Below are 10000 nucleotides of genomic sequence, written 5' to 3'. Positions count from 1 at the left end.
TCTTCTTCCTCTTTTTTTTCCTTCCTCTTCTTTTACTTCTCTTTCTCTTCTTTTTCTTCTTCTTCTTCTTCTTCTTCTTTTTCTGTCTACTTCTTTTTCTTCTTCTTCTTCTTCTTTTCCTTGTTGTTGTTGTTGTTCTTCTTCTTCTTCCTCCTGTACTTCTTCTATTTCTTCTTCTTCTTCTTCTTCTCCTTGTACTTCTTTTCTTCTTATTACTTCTTCTTCTTCTTCTTCTTTTCTTCTTTTTACTTCTTCTTCTTCTTCCTATCTCTTCTTCTTTTTCTTCTTCCTCTTCTTCTTTTTCTTCTTATTCTTCTTCTTCTTTTCTTCTTCTTCTTCTTCTTCTTCTTTTTCTTCTTCTTCTTCTTCTTTTTCTTCTTCTTCTTCTTCTTCTTCTTCTTCCTCTTCTAATTTGTTCCCATGTCCTCCAGATCCTCTTGTCCTGGACCAAGAGAGTTTCTCAGTCAGATTCGTTCCCTGCAATGACCTAAGCACGACTATCTGGTCACCTCTCTCTCTTCTTTCTTCCAATGATGGCAGATCCAATGCATCTGATCTCTCTTCATACAATTTATCTGGAAGATTGGTTCTAAATTTTGTCACTACCTTTTGTATTCCTTCAACTTCATGTATATACACACATACATACTATACATACATACACACATACAGTACATGCATGCAGACATACATTCACATATATACGTACGTACATACATACGTGCATACATGCATACATACATACATACATACATACATACATACATGCATACATACATACATACATACATACATACATACATGCATACATTCATACATACTTATACATACATACACACATACAGTACATGCATGTAGACATACATTCATACATATATGCGTACGTACATACATACGTGCATACATACATACATACATACATACATACATACACACATACATATGGTACATGCATACATACATGCATTCATACATATGTACGCACGTACATATCTACATACATACATACATACATACATACATACATACAGTACATGCATGCAGACATGCATTCATACATATATACGTACGTACATACCTACATGGGTACATTCATACATAAATACATACATACATACATACACAGATACGTACATACATACATCCATACATACACACATACGTACATACGTACATATATGCATACATATATGCCGGACATAATGTCACTGAACGACGGGAGGCCGGCGTGAATCACGGTGACGTAGGGGGACAAAATGTACAAAAGAGATCGGATGACCGTGATCGACCAGATGTCCGTGATGGGGGAAATGTTAATTTTGATAGGAGAAATGTTAATGAGGCATTGAACGTCAATGAAGGACCAAATAATAATATAGAGCAAGGTATAAATGAAAAACAAAATGGTAATGTAAGATATGATATTGAAATTCAAAATGTGTCAAAAAGAAATAATCACGAGTTTCTTAAAACCATGTACTTTAATGCTCGTAGTATTAGAAACAAATTTCAAGAAATACAGGCGTATGTCAAAAGCGAAAATCTCGATATGATAGGAATAACTGAGACATGGTTAAATGGTACAGAGTTCGAACCTGAATTTAATATTGCGGGATTTAAACACTTTCATCAGGATAGAAACCACAAGAAAGGTGGGGGTGTTCTATTGTACGTTAAAAACAATGTTCATGCTTGTGTTTTAGAGAAAGTGAAACAGGATGCATATGATAGTTTGTGGGTTGAGTTAACCCAAACAAATGGACAAAAAATGAATATAGGTGTAATATATAGGCCAAAGACATTATCATTAGCAGACGACAAACTGTTATTTCAAGAACTGTCTTGTTTCTGCAACCGGGATTTATTGATAATGGGTGATTTCAATTTTACTGACATTGATTGGATGACCCTTGAACATGGCCATATAGGTAGTCGCTTGTTTGATTTTCTTGGTGACAATTACTTAATTCAGCATGTAAAAGAGCCCACAAGATATGGAAACTTACTCGATCTTCTGATCACTAGCCGCGAAAGCATGGGAACTGATGTAGAAGTCGGTGAATCTGTTGCAAATAGCGATCACAACTTAGTTAGATTCAAACTCCTAAACAATTTTAGAATAGATACTTGTGTTTCTAAAATACCCGATTTCAGTAAAGCTCAGTTCATAGAACTACGTCAGGAGCTTCAGCTTACAGATTGGGAGGCAAAATTAAACGAAAGACCTGTAGATCAGATGTGGGAAATATTTCAAAATACGCTCACTAAGATGATTCAAACTTACATTCCTTTTAAGGACAGACGTCCCCCAAATCAGGCTCGCCCAAAGTGGCTCGACAAAGAAACTGAAAAAAGTATTGCTAAAAAGAGACAGGCTTATAAGAAATATATGTGCTCGGGTGCATCCAATGACTATGAAAGTTATGTATCAATACAGAGAAATTTAAAAAAGACAATAAGAAAAAGAAAACGACAATACGAAATGAACATCGCTGATAAATCCAAAGAGAATCCCAAAGAATTCTATAGTTACATTAGAGATAAAAAGGTTGTTAGGAATCACATTGGTCCACTATTATCTGCTGACGGTCAACTTGAATATTCAAATGAAGGAATGTGTAATATCTTAAACAATTATTTTAGCTCGGTATTCGTAAACGAAACACCTCAAGGTGAATTCCAAACTGAAACCTGTGAAAAGTCTGGGGTAAACTTACTCGGTACGGTAAATATAACAAAAGGAAAAATTAAAAGGTGTATAGACAAACTCAAAGTTAATAAAACACCAGGGCCTGACGGTTGGCATCCAAGAATCTTAAAGGAAATGAAAAATGAGATTGTTGTTCCATTAGAAATTATTTTCAAGAAATCCATCGTATCCGGAGATGTCCCAAGAGAATGGAAGCTAGCTAACGTTACTCCCATATTCAAAAAAGGTGACAAAAAGAAACCAAATAACTATAGGCCTATAAGTTTGACTTCAATCGTAGGAAAAATAATGGAAACTATCATCAGAGATGCTATCGAACATCATTTAGAAAGTAACCGTTTGATAAATGATAGCCAGCATGGTTTCAGACGGAAACGTTCTTGCGTGACTAACTTACTCGAATTCTACAACACAGTTATCTCGAATTATGACAAAAGAAACAATATAGATTTAGTATATCTAGACTTTGCAAAAGCTTTTGATACCGTCCCACACGAAAGACTACTTACTAAATTAGCTTTGCATGGAATAAGTGGTCGCCTATTAGGTTGGACTAGTAATTGGTTGAATGATCGAAAACAGAGAGTTGTTTTAAATGGAAAAACTTCTGGATGGAAAAGTGTTGCAAGTGGAGTTCCTCAGGGTTCCGTTCTTGGGCCACTTCTATTCATAGTATATATAAATGATATAGACCATGGACTAAAATCTACTGTTTCCAAATTTGCTGATGATACAAAACTGTGCGGAGTGGCAAATGATCACTCAAACCAATTAGATATTCAAGAAGATTTAGATCAATTACAGCAATGGTCTGAAAAGTGGCTAATGAAATTTAACACAAGTAAATGCAAGGTAATGCACATAGGTAAAAATAACAGTAAGTACGATTACAAGTTATTTGGAAATTCGTTAACAAAAGTGGATAGTGAAAAAGATCTCGGCGTAATTATCAGTAACGACCTCAAATCATCCAAGCAGTGTATTTCAGCCTCTGAGAAAGCAAATAAGATTCTAAGACTGATTGCGCGATCTTTTGATTTCAAAAGTCCATCACTCATTAACAAGCTATATAAATCGTTAGTTCGTCCACATTTGGAATATGCTGTTTCCGTATGGTCACCGAATCTCATTAAAGACATTGACAGATTGGAAAGAGTACAACGGCGAGCCACAAAACTGATTCCAAATATCAAAAATAAATCATACGAAAATCGACTAAAACATATGAATCTGTTTTCCCTAAAAAAGCGTAGACTTAGAGGTGACTTGATACAGGTCTTTAAAATTCTAAAGGGAATTGACAACATCAAAAGTGACCAAATTTTTACATTGAATGAGAATCAGACAAGAAACAATGGTCTTAAACTCTCCGGAAATAGATTCAATTTGGAAGTAGGTAGAAACAACTTTGCCAACCGTGTAGTTAATGAATGGAATAAGCTTCCTGCACAGGTAGTGCAATGTAGTTCAGTTCGAAGCTTTAAGAATCATTTAGATAAATACGTAAGTAAGATGCTGTAATGATTATAATTTATCTTATATTATTTGTTTTTGTTTTGTTTTCATTTGTCTGTCTGATTTTTATTTATTATTAGTTATATGTCAATTTATTATTATTTACTATTTACCTGTTTGTTTATTATTTAACTATACCTATGCATTTATTTATGTATTTTATTTGTTATTAACATTATCATAGTTTTTATTTATTATTTTATTATTAATATGATTTTTTTCGCATCCGACCTAGATATGGATCAAAAGGTCTCCTGTCGGCATGCTCCGCCTTTGTAATCCTTTGTAATCGTATACATGTATTGTATGTGTGTGTCTATGTGTTTCGTGCGTGTGATGCACCCTTTACCAGTCATGGATCACATGCTGGACTCGTGGTCGACAGCCATTACTCTCCCGGATGAGAAGTCAGAGAGCTCAGCAAACACGCACGCACACACACACACACACACACACACACACACACACACACACACACACACACACACACACACACACACACACACACACACACACACACACACACACACACACACACACACACAAACACACACACACACACACACACACACACACATACACACACACACACACACACACACACACACACACACACACACACACACACACACACACACACACACACTAATCTTGCTCAAGGGGACAGTAACGATAAGTAAACTGTTTGTGTGTGTGTGTGAGTGTGTGTGTGTGTGTGTGTGTGTGTGTGTGTGTGTGTGTGTGTGTGTGTGTGTGTGTGTGTGTGTGTGTGTGTGTGTGTGTGTGTGTGTGTGTGTGCACGTAATGAACGTGTGTATATTCCAGCGGCTTTCGTGTACGTGAGTTTGTCGGCGTTTTTGCGAATGTAATTGACTCAGCACTTTGCTCGAGATGTGTGACCGCGTGTGTCTGTTTGGATTTGTGTACACGATGAGTGCGCGGTGTCCATGTGTACTTGCGTGTGTGTGTGTGTGTGTACATGTGCGCGTGACTCACCATGATGTTGGATCATGTGGTGGATTCGTGATCAGTAGTTATTACCATACCGGATGAGAGCTCCATAGATTGTATGACGTAATGTATGATGATACTGTGACATTAAACACACACACACATAATATTACGATGCTGTGCAAACCCTGGGTGAGGGTATGTATCGGTTTCGCTGCGTTGGCAGACCAAGACGCTGGCCACTACACAAGCAAACCCTGTATGTGTGTGTGTGTGTGTGTGTGTGTGTGTGTGTGTGTGTGTGTGTGTGTGTGTGTGTGTGTGTGTGTGTGTGTGTTTGTTCGCACGTACACGTGAGCTTTATTATTTTTATGAGATTGTACATTGCATTGTACGAGTATACGTGCAAGGTAGTTAAATATGTTTGTACATGTGTTTGATTGTATATATGTATGTCTGTATGTACACATGCATAGTATGTATGCGTGTTTGTATATATATATATATATATATATAAATATATATATATATATATATATATATATATATATATATATATATATATATATATATATACAAGCCACGGGCTTCGCCCTCCCCGGCTTCGCCGGGGGCTTGGCTGCGCAAACAGCGGCCTACGGCCGCAGCTTTCCGCGCTCTAATCCCTCGTTTTCCCCTTCGGCCTCGGCCTCGGGGCGGAACCCCAACACGGGATCCCCAGCACGAAGAAGAACGCGAAGAAGAACACGAAGAAGAACGCGAGGAAGAAGAACGCGAAGAAGAACGCGAAGAAGAACGCGAAGTAGAATGCGAAGAAGAACGCGAAGAAGAACGCGAGGAAGAAGAACGCGAAGAAGAACGCGAAGAAGAACGCGAAGAAGAATGCGAAGAAGAACGCGAAGAAGAACGCGAAGAAAAACGCGAAGAAGAACGCGAGGAAGAAGAAGAAGAAGAAGAAGAAGAAGAAGAAGAAGAAGAAGAAGAAGAAGAAGAAGAAGAAGAAGAAGAACGCGAAGAACGCGAAGAACGCGAAGAACGCGAAGAACGCGAAGAAGAAGAAGAGGAAGAAGAAGAAGAAGAAGAAGAAGAAGAAGAAGAAGAAGAAGAAGAAGAAGAAGAAGAAGAAGAAGAAGAAGAAGAAGAAGAAGAAGAAGAAGAAGAAGAAGAACGCGAAGAAGAAGAAGAAGAATACCACCTGACCCCGACTTACCCAAGCGCTTTTTCAAGAATATTTTTAGGACAGTGTCACCGTAATACTACCTGTCCCCGACTTCCACAGCGTTTTATAGAAGAATATTTTTTATTTAGACTTAGATATATATACATATGTATATATATATATATATATATATATATATATATATATATGTATGTATATATACTGTATATAACATGCAGGTGTGAACGATTGTATTATCTGTATATCTAAATATATGCATACATATATGTATGTGCATATGCATATAACACAGCTCTGATATTTGGCAAATATTTTCAACTACTGAGGAGGAAGGGAAGGAGGGAGTGGGGGGCATTTTCCAGAATAAATACAATAATGCGTGAAAAAAAAATTCTGGTGTTTCTGTGTTGCAATAAAGTCATTGTTAGAGTAATTTGTTTATTTTGGCTGTCGTTAGGTGATTTTTATTCAACCGAGAGAAAGCCCCACAAGTTTATCGCAAAGTCAAAAGTTCAGCGTTGCCGTTGGAAGCCTAAGCATTCCGCTGTATTGTCAAATGAATATGTTTGTTTATTTATTTGTTTGTCCAGATTGATGTGTCTAGGTTTTATCTATTCTATTTTATTCATATGTTCATTTATTTATTTAGTTATTTATTCATTCATTTATTTTTTATTTGTTTTATATATATATATATATATATATATATATATATATATATATATATATATATATATTTTTTTTTTTTTTTTTTTTTTTTTTTTTTTTTTTTTTTTTTTTAACCTGGTTTCGTTATGGACTGAAAGGTTTCCTGTCATCTCTTGGTTATGCAGTTGTACCTCGTGACATGAAGTCATTGTAGAAAGACGTCCATTACAAGTAGGTGGAAACTCTCTTCACACTTCTTTATATGAAAATACTTCGGGTGGAACGTCATGTCGAGCGAGTTGTGCAGAGGTGCCAACATTCTTATTTTCACGAATTTGTTTTTTATTTCTTTATATCATTCTATCTTCTTTTTCCACATGTACTTTTATCTAATTATTTGTTTGTATATGAATTTGTTTGTTTACTTGATTATTAATTCATTTGTTCATTCATTCATTTGCTATCTTCACCCGGTCAAGACTGGCCTGAGATTCTCTGTACGTGTGTTTATACTGGGTTAGTGAATTAGTACATTACCCATCTGAGCCCATAGCACGTCATGAATACCTATGCAATTGCAAATGATGGGCCTATTCTATGCACCATGGTGGTCTGTCTTTATTTTAACCTAACTTTATTTACCTAACTAGCATTCAGGAAAGGAGCAGCACTTACGGTATCTGTTACTCTCCATATATCTTACCTATAATTGAATATATAGGTGTGTGTGTGTGTGTGTGTGCGTGCACGTGCATGCGTGGTGGAGTACGAGATGGTGTGCGGACGCGGCAACGGCGCAGTGGCGGGATGCTAGGTAAGGAGAGGTTTTCTCTGGTAGTAGAGTATGGGCAGCTGACGGTGCGACGTCGTGCTCATTCTGTTCGCCGTTGAACCACGTGACGTGCCGCGCTTGCGAGAGCGTCTTCATCCGTCCCCCCCTCCACCCCCACATCCCGAGCGAACTAACGTTATCACTGGACAAACTTAATCTGAAGAGCGAAAACAAACTCCTTTTTTTCTTTAGAAAGAGAGAGGAGGTTACGTGCGAGAAAGGACACTGTAGTGCTTGAACTTTCGTCGTGTTCCCTTGCGTCCACGACTTTGGTGAGTACTTGCTTCTGTACGCGTCAACCGACAGTCTCATTTAACGTCAAGGTGATATGGTAATTCTTATCCAAAACATAGATGTGGTGGAAAAAGAAGTACCCTTTTCACCGGGCGAATGTGTTGTAAGTTACGTTTACATGAAACAGACTTTTCATTTGACATTAATGGTCATATTGCGTTGTAGAGACATCTATTTTTTTTTTTTTTTTTACTTTCTTTCCGATATTTTCTAACTGGTTAAGTGCTGCGATGTGTTTCCCTGTTATGTCAATCTTAGAATGTTAGTCTGTATTTTTTATTCTTTTCTGCGTTTCATGACCATAAATGAACGGGCAAAGTCGCGACTACGACGAAAAACGAAATGTATGAGGTACCGAGAGGTGAAGAACAGCGAGGTTACGGGAGACGGCACTCCATGTGAGCAATCTCACAAGAGGAGAGGCTTTTAATAAAGAGCAGGTGCTAATGGACGGTGGAGAAACCAGGACAGAGAGGTGTGTATCGTAAAGGGGGTGAGGAGAGGATGGGTGGGGGGAAACTGATGACTGTTGACGTAGTAAAGGTGCCGAGTAAAAGGGAAAAGAGAAGTTTGCAGTACGATACGTTACATGATGCCTGAGCGACACTGAGCTTGCTTTCCGGAGACATGCCCCTGTGTGCTTGACCTGTCCACCCCTCCCCCACCTACCGGGTACCCGGCTACCGGGGTTGTAGACCAACCTGACAACTACTGTCTACGTTTCAAATCGTCCCCGTTGCCAACCTTTCCGTTACTTGGCGTTCGTTGGACGGACACCTGTGCATCTGCTGGCCAGTCGCCTGGGGACCGACTACTCTGATATTCTGCGTACCGACTCATTTGCCAGTCAGCCAGCCTGTCCGTCAGCCTGGATGGCCGGTTATTCGTCACTATTGACGTGCTGGCCCAATCACATGATATTGACCGGGCAGATGGTCTAGATGGTGCATACTTTCACAGCTACCTGTTGCCCTGTATGGGGGAAGGGGGAGGGAGGAGGTGACAAGCCGTGACCTACGCATTACTTAACCTACCTTTCGAGAGCGCTCCGGCCTGCTCGTTGATCTTGCTGATCGTCAGCCTGCCGACACGATCGTATCCGGCTGACCTACATTCTCGTCAGCCTGCTGCTTACCCGATGTCACACTACCTGCTGACTCCGCCTGCTGGCCTGCTCACCTGCTGAGCTAATTGATCGTTGAATTACGTATAAGCTGCCTTGCTGTTTTGCCTGCTTCATCGTAAAATTAATTCATAAATGTGTGCAGGAGGTTTATTACTTTATGTGACAAATACAATCAATGTATTCTTTGATCGGAAATTGTACAGTAGCCTCTGTAGAATTTATATATAATTTATTCAGATAAGCTGTCCCACGTATGCACTAGCATGTAAAGAAAAAAATTGCATTTTGTACTTCATAACACAAACCCAATATGCGTGCGCGGCCGTGCATTAAACACACACACCACACATACACACACACACACACACACACACACACACACACACACACACACACACACACACACACACACACACACACACACACACACACACACACACACACACACACACGCACACACACACACACACACGCACACGCACGCACACACACACACGCACACACACGCACACACGCACACACACACACACACACACACACACACACACACACAATATCACTACGCCGCGAGTCGTTACTCCAACTCTCTTGGGCAGGGAGTTGAGTGTGTGTGTGTGTGCGTGTAAGGTCACAGCATTATTTATAGAAAGTAAGAAAAAATCAGTTTGAGAAGGAAGACGTCCTTTGGAAATAAGATATACTTATCCAAATAGTCTGGGTTATGGTGAATATATATAGTTTTGG

General features: G+C 38.9%; 1 protein-coding gene across 1 annotated transcript in view; it reads left to right on the top strand.

Annotated features, from left to right (window-relative positions):
• Positions 1-7874: 7874 nt before the first annotated feature.
• LOC143019570 (band 3 anion transport protein-like) overlaps positions 7875-10000 on the top strand; it is a 277937-nt gene continuing 275811 nt past the window's right edge. The window contains exon 1 of the mRNA XM_076175336.1: positions 7875-8108. The gene's annotated coding sequence lies outside the window, so the exon portion shown is untranslated. The remainder of the gene's footprint in view (positions 8109-10000) is intronic.

Source organism: Oratosquilla oratoria, chromosome 37 (assembly GCF_046742065.1).
Source record: "Oratosquilla oratoria isolate Oo_2021 chromosome 37, ASM4674206v1, whole genome shotgun sequence".
Taxonomy (NCBI): domain Eukaryota; kingdom Metazoa; phylum Arthropoda; class Malacostraca; order Stomatopoda; family Squillidae; genus Oratosquilla; species Oratosquilla oratoria.
The sequence above is the reverse complement of the archived record's forward strand: the minus strand, read 5'-3'. Positions and strand labels throughout refer to the sequence as shown.